Below are 19,361 nucleotides of genomic sequence, written 5' to 3'. Positions count from 1 at the left end.
CACATTCCTTGCCTGGCTCACACCTTAAACCTGGTGGTGCAGTGCTTATTGAAAACTTATCCTGGGTTCTCCGACCTGCTCCTCAAAGTGCGTGCACTTTGCTCACATATCCGACGTTCGCCTGTACACGCCAGCCGTATGCAGACCTATCAGCGGTCTTTGAACCTTCCCCAGCATCGCCTAATCATAGACGTTGCAACAAGGTGGAACTCAACACTGCACATGCTTCAGAGACTGTGCGAACAGAGGCGTGCTGTTATTTATTTGTGGGAGGATACACGGGCAGGCAGTAGGATGGCAGACATGGAGTTGTCAGGTGTGCAGTGGTCGAAGATACAAGACATGTGTCAAGTCCTTCAGTGTTTTGAGGAATGCACACGGCTGGTTAGTGCAGACAACGCCGTAATAAGCATGAGCATCCCCCTAATGCGTCTGCTGATGCAAAGTTTGACGCACATAAAGGAGCAGGCGTCTGCACCAGAGGAAGAGGGAAGCCTTGATGACAGTCAGCCATTGTCTGGTCAGGGCAGTGTACAGGACGAGGTAGCGGGCGAAGAGGAGGTGGAGGACGAGGAGGATGATGGGGATGAGTATATTTTTAATGCGGAAACTTTCACGGGGGCACAGGAAATTGGTTGCGTGTCACGGCCGGGTTCTGGTTTTTTGAGGGACACAAGTGACGTAGATTTGCCTGCAACTGCCCCTCAACCAATCACAACCGGAGATTTGACAACTGGAACTTTGGCCCACATGGCGGATTATGCCTTACGTATCCTAAAAAGGGACACACGCATTACGAAAATGATGAACGATGACGATTACTGGTTGGCCTGCCTCCTTGATCCACGCTATAAAGGCAAATTGCAAAATATTATGCCACATGAGAACTTGGAACTAATATTAGCAACCAAACAATCAACTCTTGTTGACCGTTTGCTTCAGGCATTCCCAGCACACAGCGCACGTGATCGTTCTCACACGAGCTCCAGGGGGCAGCAGACTAGGAGTGTTAGGGGTGCACACATCAGAAGTGGCGTTGGACAGAGGGGTTTTCTGACCAGGTTGTGGAGTGATTTTGCTATGACCGCAGACAGGACAGGTACTGCTGCATCAATTGAAAGTGACAGGAGACAACATTTGTCCAGTATGGTTACTAACTATTTTTCATCCCTTATCGATGTTCTCCCTCAACCGTCATTCCCATTTGATTACTGGGCCTCCAAATTAGACACCTGGCCAGAATTGGCAGAATATGCATTGCAGGAGCTTGCTTGCCCGGCAGCAAGTGTCCTATCAGAAAGAGTATTCAGTGCTGCAGGGTCAATATTAACCGAAAAAAGGACTCGTCTGGCTACCCAAAATGTTGACGATCTAACATTCATTAAAATGAACCACAACTGGATTTCAAAATCTTTTGCCCCACCTTGCCCGGCCGACACCTAGCTTTCCTATGAAAAGCTCTTGCCTGTGAATTACTTTTCTAATGTCTAATTTGCTGCTGCAGATTGTACAGCATACGACATGTTTACACCTCCCTAAATGGCCAAACTCCCCACACGGGGCCGTGGTATCGCGACTTGGCGCAAGCACCCGTGAGACTGCTGTTTGTCTGAAGAGGTGGGTGTGCTCGCTTTTGGTTGACGGCATTGCTACTGGGTCCCTCATAGTACAATGTAGTGTCTCTGGCGGTGGTGGTGCGCACCCAACGTCAGACACACCGTTGTAACATGAGTGGCCCTGGGGCGGTCCCGCCGGCCTCAAGAGAGTTCCCCCCTACCCCAGCTCAAACTGGGCTCTACCACGTGCAAAATTATGTCGCACAGCTCCACCAATCTTTAGTCTATTCGCTGACATCATTCAATGTCTGGCACTGACAATACAAATTTGTAGACATCTATGATGCAACTTAAAGTAGTCTGTGTCTGTGTCCTATATTGGCACCATTAAATAGTTACTGCCAAATTACTATGTCAGAAACACAGCAGATGAGCCCACCCCTGTACCTAAGTATGCCACCTTTTTTTTTGTTTTGGTTGTTTTGCGAGACATTAACATCTATTTATATTTTGGGAGTACTGGGACAGACACTCCTTGCACTACTCCTCCACTCAGCACCAAGCTGCCTGCCCGTGTATCCATGTAACCGCTGTAAAACTGCCATGAGCCTATTGTTTGTTATTTTAGGCCTTTGAAGCCTTTCTGCGCTCCCTCCTTCCACTAGTCCTCCACTGACCAGACCACTGCTGCCCGTGTACCCCTGGAACCAATTTTAAAGTGCCTACAGCCAGCCCATTTTATTGTGTTAGGCCTTCGAAGCCTGTCTGCGGTCCCTCCTTCCACTAGGCCTCCACTGACCAGACCACTGCTGCCCGTGTACCCCTGGAACCAATTTTAAAGTGCCTACAGCCAGCCCATTTTATTGTGTTAGGCCTTCGAAGCCTGTCTGCGGTCCATACTTTAAATACTCCTCCACTCACCACCAAGCTGCCTGCCCGTGTATCCATGTAACCACTGTAAAACTGCCATGAGCCTATTGTTTGTTATTTTAGGCCTTTGAAGCCTTTCTGCGCTCCCTCCTTCCACTAGTCCTCCACTGACCAGACCACTGCTGCCCGTGTACCCCTGGAACCAATTATAAAGTGCCTACAGCCAGCCCATTTTATTATGTTAGGCCTTTGAAGCCTGTCTGCGGTCCCTACTTTAAATACTCCTCCACTCACCACCAAGCTGCCTGCCCGTGTATCCATGTAACCGCTGTAAAACTGCCATGAGCCTATTGTTTGTTATTTTAGGCCTTTGATAGCCTGTCTGCGGTCCCTACTCCTCCACTGACCACCAAGCTGCCTGCCCGTGTATCCATGTAACCGCTGTAAAACTGCCATGAGCCTATTGTTTGTTATTTTAGGCCTTTGAAGCTTTTCTGCGCTCCCTCCTTCCACTAGTCCTCCACTGACCAGACCACTGCTGCCCGTGTACCCCTGGAACCAATTTTAAAGTGCCTACAGCCAGCCCATTTTATTGTGTTAGGCCTTCGAAGCCTGTCTGCGGTCCCTCCTTCCACTAGTCCTCCACTGACCAGACCACTGCTGCCCGTGTACCCCTGGAACCAATTTTAAAGTGCCTACAGCCAGCCCATTTTATTGTGTTAGGCCTTCGAAGCCTGTCTGCGGTCCCTCCTTCCACTAGGCCTCCACTGACCAGACCACTGCTGTCCGTGTACCCCTGGAACCAATTTTAAAGTGCCTACAGCCAGCCCATTTTATTGTGTTAGGCCTTCGAAGCCTGTCTGCGGTCCATACTTTAAATACTCCTCCACTCACCACCAAGCTGCCTGCCCGTGTATCCATGTAACCGCTGTAAAACTGCCATGAGCCTATTGTTTGTTATTTTAGGCCTTTGAAGCCTTTCTGCGCTCCCTCCTTCCACTAGTCCTCCACTGACCAGACCACTGCTGCCCGTGTACCCCTGGAACCAATTATAAAGTGCCTACAGCCAGCCCATTTTATTATGTTAGGCCTTTGAAGCCTGTCTGCGGTCCCTACTTTAAATACTCCTCCACTCACCACCAAGCTGCCTGCCCGTGTATCCATGTAACCGATTTCAAACTGCCATGACTGCCTACTGTTTGTTATTTTAGGCCTTTGTGAGCCTGTCTGCGGCCCCTACTTGCAATACTCCTCCACTGACCACAATGCTGCCTGGAGTGCCTGCCTGTGTATCCATGTAACCGATTTCAAACTGCCATGACTGCCTACTGTTTGTTATTTTAGGCCTTTGTGAGCCTGTCTGCGGCCCCTACTTGCAATACTCCTCCACTGACCACAATGCTGCCTGGAGTGCCTGCCTGTGTATCCATGTAACCGATTTCAAACTGCCATGACTGCCTACTGTTTGTTATTTTAGGCCTTTGTGAGCCTGTCTGCGGCCCCTACTTGCAATACTCCTCCACTGACCACAATGCTGCCTGGAGTGCCTGCCTGTGTATCCATGTAACCGATTTCAAACTGCCATGACTGCCTACTGTTTGTTATTTTAGGCCTTTGTGAGCCTGTCTGCGGCCCCTACTTGCAATACTCCTCCACTGACCACACCAATGCTGCCCGTGTACCCCTGGAACCTATTTAAAAGTTCATAGAGCCTAGTTATATATTTTATTTACTATTAATAAGGCCATGATGGACTACGCTGTACCACGCTACAAGCTAACCAGTCGACACTTCTTTTGCGAGAAAAGCCATCCCAACCCTCCACCAGCTTGTAGAAGACCGCATTGTCCATGCACTCTGGCAATCTGTGAGTACAAAGGTGCACCTGACAACAGACGCATGGACCTGTAGGCATGGCCACGGAAGATTACGTGTCCATTACGGCACAATGGGTTAATGTGTTGGATGCATGGTCCACAGAGGACAGCCTACTAAGTATGTCTGCAGTCCATAATTCAAATTGTCCTCCACTGTCTAAATCGGAGCTTCCACCTTCTGGCTTTCGGCCTATAGTATCAGAAATTAAACTGCATTTGGCCTTCAACTTTGGTTACGGCCTACTAACGGCTTCTGCCCCTCCCTGGTGTTGCCCACAACTAAATAAAGCTGAGCTTCAACCTTCCGGCTCTCATTAAGTGGTTTTGAAAAAACAAAATGGTGGATAGGGCCTACTAACGGCTTCTGCCCCTCCCTGGTGTTGCCCACAACTAAATAAAGCTGAGCTTCAACCTTCCGGCTCTCATTAAGTGGTTTTGAAAAAACAAAATGGTGGATAGGGCCTACTAAAGGCTTCTGCCCCTCCCTGGTGTTGCCCTCAACTAAATAAAGCTGAGCTTCAACCTTCCGGCTCTCATTAAGTGGTTTTGAAAAAACAAAATGGTGGATAGGGCCTACTAACGGCTTCTTCCCCTCCCTGGTGTTGCCCTCAACTAAATAAAGCTGAGCTTCAACCTTCCGGCTATCATTAAGTGGTTTTGAAAAAACAAAATGGTGGATAGGGCCTACTAACGGCTTCTTCCCCTCCCTGGTGTTGCCCTCAACTAAATAAAGCTGAGCTTCAACCTTCCGGCTCTCATTAAGTGGTTTTGAAAAAACAAAATGGTGGATAGGGCCTACTAACGGCTTCTGCCCCTCCCTGGTGTTGCCCTCAACTAAATAAAGCTGAGCTTCAACCTTCCGGCTCTCATTAAGTGGTTTTGAAAAAACAAAATGGTGGATAGGGCCTACTAACGACTTCTGCCCCTCCCTGGTGTTGCCCTCAACTAAATAAAGCTGAGCTTCAACCTTCCGGCTCTCATTAAGTGGTTTTGAAAAAACAAAATGGTGGATAGGGCCTACTAACGGCTTCTGCCCCTCCCTGGTGTTGCCCACAACTAAATAAAGCTGAGCTTCAACCTTCCGGCTCTCATTAAGTGGTTTTGAAAAAACAAAATGGTGGATAGGGCCTACTAACGGCTTCTGCCCCTCCCTGGTGTTGCCCTCAACTAAATAAAGCTGAGCTTCAACCTTCCGGCTCTCATTAAGTGGTTTTGAAAAAACAAAATGGTGGATAGGGCCTACTAACGACTTCTGCCCCTCCCTGGTGTTGCCCTCAACTAAATAAAGCTGAGCTTCAACCTTCCGGCTCTCATTAAGTGGTTTTGAAAAAACAAAATGGTGGATAGGGCCTACTAACGGCTTCTGCCCCTCCCTGGTGTTGCCCACAACTAAATAAAGCTGAGCTTCAACCTTCCGGCTCTCATTAAGTGGTTTTGAAAAAACAAAATGGTGGATAGGGCCTACTAATGGCTTCTGCCCCTCCCTGGTGTTGCCCACAACTAAATAAAGCTGAGCTTCAACCTTCCGGCTCTCATTAAGTGGTTTTGAAAAAACAAAATGGTGGATAGGGCCTACTAACGGCTTCTGCCCCTCCCTGGTGTTGCCCTCAACTAAATAAAGCTGAGCTTCAACCTTCCGGCTCTCATTAAGTGGTTTTGAAAAAACAAAATGGTGGATAGGGCCTACTAACGGCTTCTGCCCCTCCCTGGTGTTGCCCACAACTAAATAAAGCTGAGCTTCAACCTTCCGGCTCTCATTAAGTGGTTTTGAAAAAACAAAATGGTGGTTAGGGCCTACTAACGGCTTCTGCCCCTCCCTGGTGTTGTCCTCAACTGAACAAAGCTGAGCTTCCACATTCTGCCTTTCGCCCTATACTATCAGATATTAAACTGCATTTGGCCTACTAGTGTGGTTAGGCCCTTGAAACAGTGTCTGCTGCTCTTGGGTTTGCTACTCCACTGAACAAAGCAATGCCGCCTGTTTAGTCCTGTTACCAATTTTGAACTGCATTTAGCCTACTTTATTCTTTGGCCCTATATCTGTTTCCTCCTCATCCTGCCCATTGCCCAGCCACTGCTAAATGAGTCTGCTGGTACATTGACCTAGACCACTACATTCCCCTTGTACTCTACACAGCCAGAATCTGACCCTGCTGAAAGTAAGGTTCCCCTTCTCGCATGTTATACCACCTTACACAGGGACAAAGAGGAAGGTGCAGATGAAAGTGCAGGTTCCTTCATCAGGTGGGGGGGGCATACTCGTTGGCGACGTCACTGGCACAGGGCCCCTCAGAGTACGCAAAAGTGTCGCTGCTGGTGGGAGGCGCCCCCGCCATGCAAACACACCGCCGTACTTTGAGGGGCCCTGTGCCAGTGCCAATGCGAACGAGTGGGCCCCCCCCTGCTTGCTCAGGATCACAGCACTTGCAACGTTTAAATACTTACCTTTCCCTGCAACACCGCCGTGACGTAGTCCGCATTTCCTGGGCCCACGAAAAAATTGAGCCAGCCCTACTCCCCCCACAACTTTTGCCAAATGACCCCCAATTCCCTATGCCCAACTATTATTATAAAGTTAATTACGATTGGCAAGCTTCAGAAACAAGAATGGATGTTTTTGGCATTAAAATGGGCACTGTAGGTGTTTTCCTGGCCTCCACTCACTGCCGACTATGCTTCCCCATTGACTTGCATTGGGTTTCGTGTTTCGGTCGATCCCCGACTTTTAGCGATAATCGGCCGACTGCACTCGACTCGACTCTGGACAAAATCGGGTTTCCCAAAACCCTACTCGATCTTAAAAAAATGAAAGTCGCTCAACCCTAGTTCCTACTATGATGGATGACAGTTTGTGGTATCAGTGTATCTGGTCACCTGGAACTGAAAGTCACATATCCACTAAATGTAATGTTGCACGAACTCAATGGCACAGGTACTGCATCTAATATTCAGTCACAGGCATAATGGATATAATCTGAATTCAGATATTCCTTCAATCTGACTTCTGACAATACATGTGGAAGTTCCGCAGTGTCTCTAAGTTTTCCTTGCTGCGCTTCAGCCAGTAGCGCTGCAGTCAACTGATTGCTAAGTAAGCAAATTGTTCTGACTTAGCTATGGATGGTCTGTGAAGCAAAAAAGGAGCACCTGATGCAATACCCTTCAGAGGTAATGTCTTTCTTCCTCAAGGATTAGATCTTCCCTGGACACAATAATTATATATAGGTAAGTTCACTAAGGTTAGTAGTTGACTCCAGGTGTGCCATGTCCATTAGCCCCAAATTCAATTAGAAAAGCAAAGAGATATATCTCACTATTGAGTCCTGCTAGCAGTAGAGTATTAATTTAGAATAATCAGAGACATTCAACTATGGAAATCTGGTGCAAATAAATTCCACCCCTCCAATGCTGTTTAAGTAATTTTACCCCCCCCCCCCCCCGAAAAAGTGCCATCCATCTTACTATTGTGAACCTCCTTATAATGTTTGGATAATGGATGACATATGAGTCCTTTTTTAATATTGTTAACTTGTTCCTTCAATCTAACCCGCAATTACCTCTTTGTGCATTTCACATGGAGTTTATCACGAGGGCACTTAATATAATATGTTGTACGCTTGTTACAACAAATTAAGTGACCCTTTATTGTGTACATTTCTCCCATGGATGCAAATTAATGAATTTCAGAATGTTTCATAATACAGGGTGGGCCAGTTATATGGATACACCTAAATAAAATGGGAATGATTGGTGATATGAACTTCCTGTTTGTGGCACATTAGTATATAGGAGGGGGAAAACTTTTCAAGATGGGTGGTGACCATGGCAGCCATTTTGAAGTCAGCCATTTTGGATCCAACTTTATTTCTTTCAGTGGGAAGAGTGTCATGTGACACTTCAAAGTTATTGAGAATTTCACAATAAAAACAATGGTGTGCTTGGTTTTAACATAACTTTATTCTTTCCTGAGTTATTTACACATTTATGACCACTTATAAAATGTGTTCAAAGTGCTGCCCATTGTGTTGAATTGTTAATGCAACCCTCTTCTCCTACTCTTGACACACTGATAGCAGCACCACAGAAAAAATTCTAGCAAGGCTTCCAGGATCCATTGTTTCAGATGTTGCACATCTCATAACTTCACAGCATAGACAATTGCCTTCAGATGACCCTAAACATAAAAGTCTAAGTGGGTCAGATCGGGAGACCTTGGTGGCCATTCAACTGGCCCACGATGACCAATCCACTTTCCAGGAAACTGTTCATGTAGGAATGCTCGGACCTGACACCGAAGATGGTGCACCATCACATTATGGAATGACCAGACACTAACCTGGCCATAACTACTGGATTTCTTAAATGAGTATATTTCTTAAAGAAATCAACAATTGAATTCTAGATAGTGTGCCATTCAAGGAGCATGCGTTACTTTGCCTATATGAAAGTTAATCAGAATGTTCTAAGCATTTTTGTTTGTGACAATTCTGAGCTTCAAATGATGAGGAGCCATCCATCATATTTGCTGCTTGATTCAGGGTTGGTTTTGCAAAGCAGCTATTTGCTCACTGTAGAGCTTTTGTCTCCCAGGCGTTCAAGCTGCAATACGGCTTGGCTGTGTTTTGTCTTGAATGAATGGAAAGACTGAGGGCAGGTGTGTGAAATCAATGCTGTGCACTTTTACTACTGGAAATGAAGTCTTGTATGTAGAGTAAGATGCACACAACCCTAGGAGGAGACAGATAATCACCACCTGGAGGTGGAAACATAGCATCCAATCGAGGAAGCTTCACCGCCTCTCCTGGTAGTGGTGGTGCATTGCTGTCACTAAAAATGTCACCCCAGTGGGCTATGAAACTCATGTATTGTCCCTGCCCACAGTTCCTGTATCTATGGTGCAACATACATTGGAGTTTAACAAAAAGTTGAAAGAATAGCCCACGTTTTCATTGCCATGTGAGGATAGAGTAGGCACCTCTTTCTGAGAGAAATAATAATGGCAGAGTAGCTTCCAATGAGGCTGAATTTTGCTATAATTTTCTCAAAAGACAGTCAACTCCTTGGAGAGTTGTGACTGCACCACCAATAACATGAACAGGAGCGTTTATTTGGCACACAAGCAGATGACTTGGAGCATACACTGGTTCCTTGTCACACACTAAGGAATAGTGTAAAAGTAGGATGAAAAGTACTATAAGCAGAAGTGGTGAACGGCAAAGTGATAATGACACTGAAGAGATAGTACTTGAGAGTAGAATCTGGCTATTATAAAGACAAGCCAAAGAATAAAGGCAAACCCCGAAAGCGCTAAGATGCATGCAAAATTGAATATGTGAAATGTAAACCGCATTACTGCTAAATAGAGTAGCTATCGGTGGACAAAGGAGGCATTGGCACCTAGAGGGGCCTGCTCAGAGCAACTGTTAAACCTTAAGGTAAAGACAACGTCTCCCTGCACTACTGCTCTCTATTCAGTTGGTAACAGGTTACTTTATAAGTGCAGCTTACAGAGTGGCATTATGAACATCACATTACGCATCAGTTCACCCATGCCTTGCTACTGTATGCCGTCAGACTCGCTATGATTCAGGTATACATGAGTATATTATGCTTTGTTTTCTTTGTTTATTAATAGTACTTGCAGTAGTCACCATAAGGTGCATTGGCTACTGTAGGAGCATCATACAATGTGGAAGGCATTATACTGTGTATAGAGGAACTATGTGGGCAACATACACTGTATAGGGGCATTATACTATGAAAAGGGTTGTTTGTGGGGCATCATATTGTATAAGGACTATTGTGGGTGGCTTTCATACAGTGTGTGGGATATTATACTGTGCATAGAAAGTTGCTGAGAGCATCATAAAGTGTGGGAGCATTATACTATTTATAAGAGGGATTGGAGGCATTTTACTATGTGAGGACTGCTTTGGAGGCTATCATACTGATAGAGCCTATACATACAAGGCCAAAGTCCACATGCAGAACAATAAATGTGGAGGAAGTCAGAACACAAGATTCAGTGCCGAGAATAGACACAAACTCAAAATAGAAAACAGGCACCACCATGAATCAGAATAACAATATACAATTTTATTAAAGTAAGTGCATAAAAGTACATGGGATATGACAGGGGTTAAACCAAAGCAAGGGTGAAATCACACCGGGGAACCAGGCACCAGCAGGCACACATAACTATAAAGGGTTAGTTAAAGTTGCTCCATAGTGTGCCAATAACCAGCATAAATGAGAAATCCAAAGTGCACACCTTTGGAACAAACGAACATCGGAGTCCCCCGGAAGAAGGCTTTAGCGCCGAAATGCGCGTTGGGGACGGTGGTCGCACGGGGCTCCAGACACCAGCAGGTAGTTATGAGTCTTTGATTGGGTTCTTACTCTGTATATTATTTTCGGATGTGGCACACAGCCCTTCCGATGTTCGTTTGTTCCATTCATTAAGGTAATGAATATGCGCTCCATGCCTATGGGAGTGGGGATGTGTGCATATTCATTACCTTAATGAGTGGTACCATGTGACCGCTCAGCACAGGAAGAGCCGCCGGCACGGAGATGCGACGACGGTGTGAGGTGGGTGAGCATGATGTCTTCTATTAGCCGGCTCCTGCTGCTGCTCCGCCGCTCCCCTTCCCTTTCTGGTTTTCTGGACAATGACTCGTGTATAAGCAGAGGGGGGCATTTTCAGCACAAAAAAAATGTGCTGAAAATCTCGGCTTATACATGAGTATATGCGGTGGTTATCATTGCAAAAAGACTAATATTAATATTGGTATGGTATGAAAATCAAAAGATATAGTTATTAAGATATAAAACATGACAGGAAGGAAAACAATCAAATTTAAAGTCAATATTTACAAATCACAGTAAAACATATAGAAAATAAAGCAGATGACTGTTTGCTTCATACTGGGACGATGTTGCACAGTATTATCAATCAACCATGTACTGAACTAACTGCATACCTATGGACTTAATTATTGTCTATTAGTTAGTTATTGTCACTATGAAATGGTAGTCTGTAGTAGGTAATTCTATGTAATAAATAGTATGTAACAATAATATTTAAAAAAAACACATTACATTTTGCTTATAGACTCAAAACTAAAACAAGTAAATAAACAAATCTTCAAACAAAAAAATGTAAAAAATTATAAGACAATTATGTAAAAAAAATTAATTGGTATTTGAACACAGCAGTTGTCGGCGCTTGCTGACAAGACATTGCGTTAGCCTGACCAGCCAGTAGGAGAGTTGGTTGAGCCAGCTGCTGAATTGCAAATCCTTATTGTCATTCTTCTGTCAAAGCTTGCTAAGAACAAGGCATTGGCAAAGGAGTTGAAACAGAAAGACCAACTGATGAATAGACAGCAGGTAAAACCACATGTATATGGTGGCAGGCGTGCCTGGTTCAAGGCTCCACGGGGCAAGCACCAACTGAAAAACTCTTCATTTTCTTGCCAGTAAGATTGCCTTGTTTTCATGAATATATAAATATATTTTGTTTAATTTCAATTTTAATCTATAATTTGTTCCTTGCTCTCACATGTGCGAGAATCCAGATGAGGTGAAGCGGGTGTACTCAATTCAGAAGCGGGTAATTGTGTGTCAAATTTTGGAATTTCTTTTGAAGCCAGGGATTAGGTTCAGGTGTTACTGGAATGACCTTTTTTGCTGATAGTGATAGTATCCTCTTTTTTATGGGAATATTTACTATTAATGAATAATTTGCCATCTCCTTGTTTCAAAGCATATACCTTTTTGGAAATAATTTTGTTCTCATTATTCTTAGTCTGATTAGAGATACCGTAACTTGGGTTTTCAATGTTGTAAGGGTATTATTATTTATATTTTTGGAATCATTCCTGTCCCTATTTAATTTTTTATTATTTTTAGGCAATGGTATTATATTAAATTTCTAGTATTCTAGTAGTGACATTGATATTGATTTTCTTGTACTCATGGTGGCACTGAAATGGCAAGAGCTGATCTATTAAACCTAAAATTCTAGTGGTTGCCTGATCAGCCATGTCCGTGCAATTATTTAAAGGGTGTTCCACTTCTGTGAGAAACCAGTGACTCTTGGAAATTGAGGCAAATGATTAATCTTTAAGCCACAAGGATATATATTTTCAGTCAAATATATGTTAAGGAACCTTGCATATAAACTATGATGGAGTTCTTCCTTCAAGCAGTTCTCTAGTTCCATATAGTTGTGTGAAAAAGTGTTTGCCCCCTTCCTGATTTCCTATTCTTCTGCATGTCTGTCACACTTAAATGTTTCAGATCACCAAACAAATGTAAATAATAGACAAAGAAAAGACAAGGAAACACAAAATTCCGTTTTTAAATGAAGGTCTTTATTATTAAGGAAGAAAGAAATCCAAACCTACAGGGCCATGTGTAAAAAATTGATTGCCCTCGCCCTTAAGGGTAGGTTGCCCATGGTAAGTAAATGCTGCTGGTTGGACACTTTTTACTTACGCAGCGTCCAGATGTTACAGCGCAGTGGATGGGATTTCAAGAAATCCCATGTCCACTATGCATCCAGAGATGCCCGCGATTTACCTGTGGAGACGGACATGCTGTGTGTCTTTCCTGCACGCAGCATGTCTATTTATCACCCATATAATGCATTGAATGCAGCAAATCCGCACGGTCCAGTGAACACATGCAGATTCACCTGCATTCAATAGCCGGCAGCTCTTTCGACACGGTGTACATATGCTGCGTCCAAAGCACTGCCAGTTACTGAAAGTCTGCACATACCGTAAAACATAAATTAACTCTGGTTTATCATGTCTTTTATAAGCTGAGTTCAAATTCCCTAGCCACATGCAGGCCTTCCTTAAATAGTAGAAGTAGACCAAAAGATCTTCAAAAGTTAGACATCATGCTGCAATCCAAAGAAATTCTGGAACAATTGAGAAGCAAAGTTATTGAGATCTGTCAGTCTGAAGTAGGTTATAAAGCCATTTTCCAAGCTTTGGGACTCCAGCGAGCCACTGTGAGAGCTATTATCCACAAATGGCAAAAACATGAAAGTATGAGTTTCTCTCTCATAGAGGAATGGTTATGAAAATATTTCATCTTGAATCTTAGTAGTTCACACTTCCTTCATACAGCAAAGTGATCTGCTTTAAAACATCAAATCTCTTTTTTCTACTTTGTATAAGTGAGCTGTGGGGGCATCATACTGAGTATAGGAGTGATATACAAGGGAAGACTCAGAATAGATTTTTATTGCATGTGGGAGGAGACTTGTGGAACATTTATACTATACATGGGGGACTCAGAGGCGAATATTACATTTTAAATGGGCATTTAAGAAGCATTATTGCTATAGGTGCACTCAGGGTATTGTGACTGTCAAGGGGCACATAGCAGGCATTATTATTTTCTGAAAGGCAAAATGTGGACACACTTTTCTAGGACACTTGCACAGGGCATAAATATTGCTTAGGACACAGAGAAGACCTATCACTTAGTAAGGGGCACAGTGGTGGTAATTATTATGTGATGAACTAAATTGAACACTATTTTTATGACACACAGCAGGTCCAGTAACAGGGACCAATATGGCATCAAAAGGCTCAGCATTGTGATCTCAGCAGAATGGGGAGATTGTGTTAGTTTAGAATAGATTGAGACAAGTCTAGAAATATGAGAAATCAAATTTGTCTTTTTGTCTTTTTTGTAAACTCTGCAGACTAGTCTTGGCTGGAAGAAGTTGTTATGGTGGTATGGGATAGACTGAAAAAACAAACAAACAGGAAAAGTGAACTACTCCATTAGAAAAAATGTTACCTGTAGGTCACAATAAATTACTGTAGTGTAATCTTTTAATATATTCTACAAGACAATCTATCACTGTACAGTAATGCCTAAATATGTTCTGGAGGACTAGTATCTACCACTATATGGCCACCATATGGCATCTATATCAGTATTGTCTTTGCATAGGGATTTATTTTCAGTAACATTGTCAATTACTGTGGTTCCCACTGTCTTGGGCTAGTAAAGTATTTATGGAAACTGTTAAACTTTTTGTTATTTCTTAATTAGTGATGAGCGAGTATACTCTTTGCTCTGGTTTTCCCGAGCACGCTCGGTTTGTCTCCGAGTATTTGTGACTGCTCGGAGATTTAGTTTTTGTCACCTCAGCTGAATGATTTACAGCTGCTAGCCAGCCTGAGTACATGTGGGGGTTGCCTAGTTGCTAGGGAATACCCACATGTAATCAAATTGTCTAGTAGCCGCAAATCATGCAGCTGTAGCAAAGAAAACGTAATCTCCAAGCAGTCACAAATACTTGTAGGCCACCAGAACGTGCTCAGGAAAACCCAAGAAACAAGAATGCTCGCTCATCACTATTCTTAATATATATTATTTTCCTGCTGCTCTGGACTGACAAGTCTCTACTTATATGCGCACATAGGCATAGACCTATCACTCCAAGGCAGAGGCGGAAAGAATCCATCGGGGACTAGCCAGTCTACAGCCCAGCTCATTTCCAAATGACTGCCAAAGTATGTATGTCTCTGAAACACTGCAACATTTCAGAATCAGACATACTTGGTTGAGATCATACAATGGGTGCCTGATACATGGTGCCCAGAATGTATCAGCCGTCAGGTACACTTTAAACTATGCTCCTTGTTATTGAATGACAAGAATACAAAATGGTGTTATTAAGCTTCTACGCTGTAGTATATAGTCAATAGATTGACCTGTATAGTATTTACTTATTTCTACAGAGCAGGTAATTACCAATATACAGTCACTGCATGAATGTTATCTTCAACTTAATTCAGTGGTCATTGTCCAGCAGTACAGTATTATTTTTGTCCAGTTTATATATCAGTCTTATGGTACTATTACATAATGCAGGAAACATATTTTGCATACTAAAATTATTCCATTTCAACCTCTTTGGTTGATGAATAAATATGGATATGATGGGTTTTAGAATGTGTAAATGTGTAAAACTTGAAATAGACGTGTTTCCATTTGAGTGTTATTTGTTTTACAGTAACAAAAGTGTTTGCCTTTTAAGCTTTCCTATTTGGAGATAACATTTTATAACATTTAACAATATTATACTGTAAACATACTGTACATTTTACCATTCACTAAAAAAAGGCATTTTTCATTTTTACCATTGCCTGCTACACTTCAGTCAGCATTATAAAGTCTCTGTCATCACTCATTTTCAGTGCGCAAAAGGGAGCAATTGAAAAGCATCAAATCATCATCAACTAAACCAGCGTTGACACTAGTTAAAAAGAGAGATGAATGGTCAGCTGGGCTTTGCAGGAAATATTTCTCAAAGTAACTAACCTAATTCCCTTGATAGTGGACTAAAGCTTTTGTATGAATTCAGTGCAATTGTCTGTATTTTCCATCAATCATTCTTTTAACTTATAAGAGAGAAAATGCATGAGATTAAATATGAAATATTTTATCCAATCAAAAATTATAATATTGTTGTTCCTGAAATCATACATTTTACCCTAATTTTCAAATCTGGCATGGATAACATGGAAATTCTGAATTCTATGATGAATATTTGTACTTAGTAACTGTCTACTTGTACTCAGTTTGAACTAGACATGTTTGATTTGATAGATTTCTGCCAGATGCAGTTATTTTTTGGGCAGCATGCTCCCCATAACTTCTCAACAACAAGGCATCTGATATGAGGCATCCAAGTATGACTTTTTTCAGAAGTTCGTAACCTGCATGTCCATTAATAGGTTAGACAGCTCAAATGCTGTGACAGATTCTTTTTAAGGGCTCATACTACTATGTGAGAAAAAAAATGTCTGTAACCTGGACTGAAAAAACGGATGAGTGACATGCGAGTGTCATGCGAGTACAATGCGATTTTCACACCTAGCATCCGATTTACACCCGAGTGCATTGCGATTGCTATCCGATTGCAATGCGATTTTAACATGAGCTTTTACATACAGCAGTTCTCTATGTCATTTCAACATCGTTTTCAAAGGAAATATTTGTCAAAATACACATATATATATAATAGATAGATAGAAGAAAAGCTGGAAATTCATGTGCGCGTACAATAAACTTACACTGACAGTTTAGAATAGAATAGATAGAATAGATATATACACGTATAATACATATACTGTATATATATATATATATATATATATATATGTCAGTGACACACACACATATATATGTATGCCTGCAAAGCAATGATTTTGACACCACAGATACATCGGGCGTCTGATATAGATAATAGACTGTTTCGATATGTGGCCTGTTTTTTTGTTTACATTTTTTTACCACAAAATACTGTATAGACCAAAGCTAGCAGACAAAAAAATGCAATGTAGGCCTGCAAAGCGAGGATTTTGACACCACAGATACACTTGGTGTCTGACGGAGATTACACACTGTTTCAATATTTGGCCTGTCTTTTGGTTTTACATTTTTTTACCACAAAATACTGTATAGACCAAGGAATTTTTAAAAAATTGCAAAATAGTGTTGTATATAATTAGAGTAACAGACAGGAAAACAGTGGGAAACTGGCCTACAATACCTAAACTTGGAGCACGCAGATATATGAGGCCTGTCCCGGAAATACCACACTGCCAAATATGCAGCCTGTTTTTTTTTAAATGCAAAATAGTGCTGTATATAATTAGAGTAACAGACAGCAAAAACAGTGGGAAACCGGCCTAAAATGCCCAAACTTGGAGCACGCAGATATGAGGCCTGTCACGGAATTACAACACTGCCAAATGTGCGGCCTGTTTTTTGTAAAATGCAAAATAGTGCTGTATATATGTAGAGTAACAGACAGCAAAAACAGTGGCAAAATGGCCTAAAATGCCCAAACTTGGAGCACGCAGATATATGAGGCTTTTTTTGGTAATTTAAAACACAAAAAAAAAAACAGTGGCACAAGGCTAGCACACACAACTATGCTATGTATGCCTGACAAACTATGATTTTTAAACAGGTCTCAGTCTGACAGAACACACAGTATATTTTTTTGGGGGGTGAATTTTTGGGAAAAAATGCAACTAGGTATATAGTAAAGAAGATGCAGCAGCAACATCAGACAGTTATGTAGCTTTGGGAGGGATGCAGTGGTAGCAATGTACGCACATACAGTGCCTGCAGGCCTTGCACTGATGTGGATATGCTGCGCCCTGCCTACCTAGCGCTGCAATATTGGCACCCACAAACTAGCCCTAAAATGGACTGTTGGTTTCTCAGGAGTTGTGGATTTAACAGTTGCAGACCTACACTAACCATAAAAACCACGATTCTGACCCTATCTCAGCAGCAGCTCTCCAAACTCTCGCTGAATCAGGAGATGAATGCGGCGAGCAGGGCGGCACCAGGTCTCTTATACTAGGGATGATGCTGTGCGGCCAAGCCAATCACTGCATGACCACAACAAAGATGGCTGTGGCATTTCATGACCTGGCGGACAATCCCTGCAGCGTGATTGGGTCTCTAAAGTTTGCCAAAAATGATGGGTGGAGACACCAGATACCACCGAATAACCCCGGAAATGCTTCGTGCTCAGCGAGTACACCGAGTACACTGATAGTCGGGCGAGTAACGAGTAGTGGCAAGTAGGTTCACTCATCACTATTGATGATATCAACTTCCTGTTTGTGGCACATTTGTATATTGTTGCTTCAGATTGGGAGACCTTGTTCGTCGTGGGCCAGTTGAATGGCTACCAATGTTTCCCAATCTGACCCCCTTACACTTTTATCTTTGGGGTCATCTGAAGGCAATTGTCTATGCTGTGAAGATACAAGCTGTGCAGCATCTGAAACAACAGATAATGGAAGCCTGTGCTAGCATTTCTTCTGCGGTGTTGCTATCTGTGTGTCAAGAGTGAGAGAAGAGGGTTGCATTCACATTCCAACACGATGGGCAGCACTTTAAACACATTTTATAAGTGGTCATAAACTTGTAATTAATTCATGAAAGAATAAAGTTACGTTAAAACCAAGCACACCATTGTTTTTCTTGTGAAATTCTCAATAAGTTTGATGTGTCACATGACCTTCTCATTGAAAAAATAAAGTTGGATCCAAAATGGCAAAATTCAAAATGGGCCACCATGGTCACCACCCATCTTGAAAAGTTTTCCCCCTCCTATATACTAATGTGACATAAAGAGGAAGTTGATATCACCAACCATTCCCATTTTATTTAGGTGTATCAGTTAAATGGCCCACCCTGTACTATTGGAAACACTTGATCCCGAGAGAAATTGCACTAATTACAATAAAGTGTATCATATACACAGCCTACTTCTTCTGTAGTACCACACTTCTCTCCTTTAGACCTTGTTAACACCTTATTTGGTCAGTATTTTTACCTCAGTATTTGTAAGCTAAAATTTGGAGTAAAATAATCAGAGGAAAAGTATATATATGAAACACATCACCACTTCTGTATTTTTCTCACACTCATGGTTTTGGCTTATGAACACTGAGGTAAAATACTGACCAAAAACTGAACGTGTGAATGTGGCCTTTTACACAGCCTCCACCTACAGCGCCTCACTCTTCTCTATACACAACCTCATACTGCAGAAGCACCTCACCCCTCTCATTTTCCCCTCACATCTCTCATTTTCCCCCTCACATTTCTCATTTTCCACTCACATTTCTCATTTTCTCCTCACACCTGTCATTTTGACCTCATACCTGTCATTTTTTGATTGCTCCATTATTTTCCCCTCACTCCTCTCATTTTCCACTCACCCATCTTAATTTTCACCTCACACCTCTCATTTTCACCTCACACCTCTAATTTTCCCCTCACCCCACTATTTTCCCTATCTCCACTATTTTCCCTTCACTCCTCTCATTTTCACCTTACTCCTGTTTTCCCCTCACACGTGCACAGCAAATTCCTGTTATGAGTAGTGTTGAGCGATAACGTCCGATACTTGAAAGTATCGGTATCGGATAGTATCGGCCGATACCCGAAAAGTATCGGATATCGCCGATACCGATACCCGATACCAATA

Source organism: Ranitomeya variabilis, chromosome 6 (assembly GCF_051348905.1).
Source record: "Ranitomeya variabilis isolate aRanVar5 chromosome 6, aRanVar5.hap1, whole genome shotgun sequence".
Lineage (NCBI taxonomy): Eukaryota > Metazoa > Chordata > Amphibia > Anura > Dendrobatidae > Ranitomeya > Ranitomeya variabilis.
The sequence above is the reverse complement of the archived record's forward strand: the minus strand, read 5'-3'. Positions refer to the sequence as shown.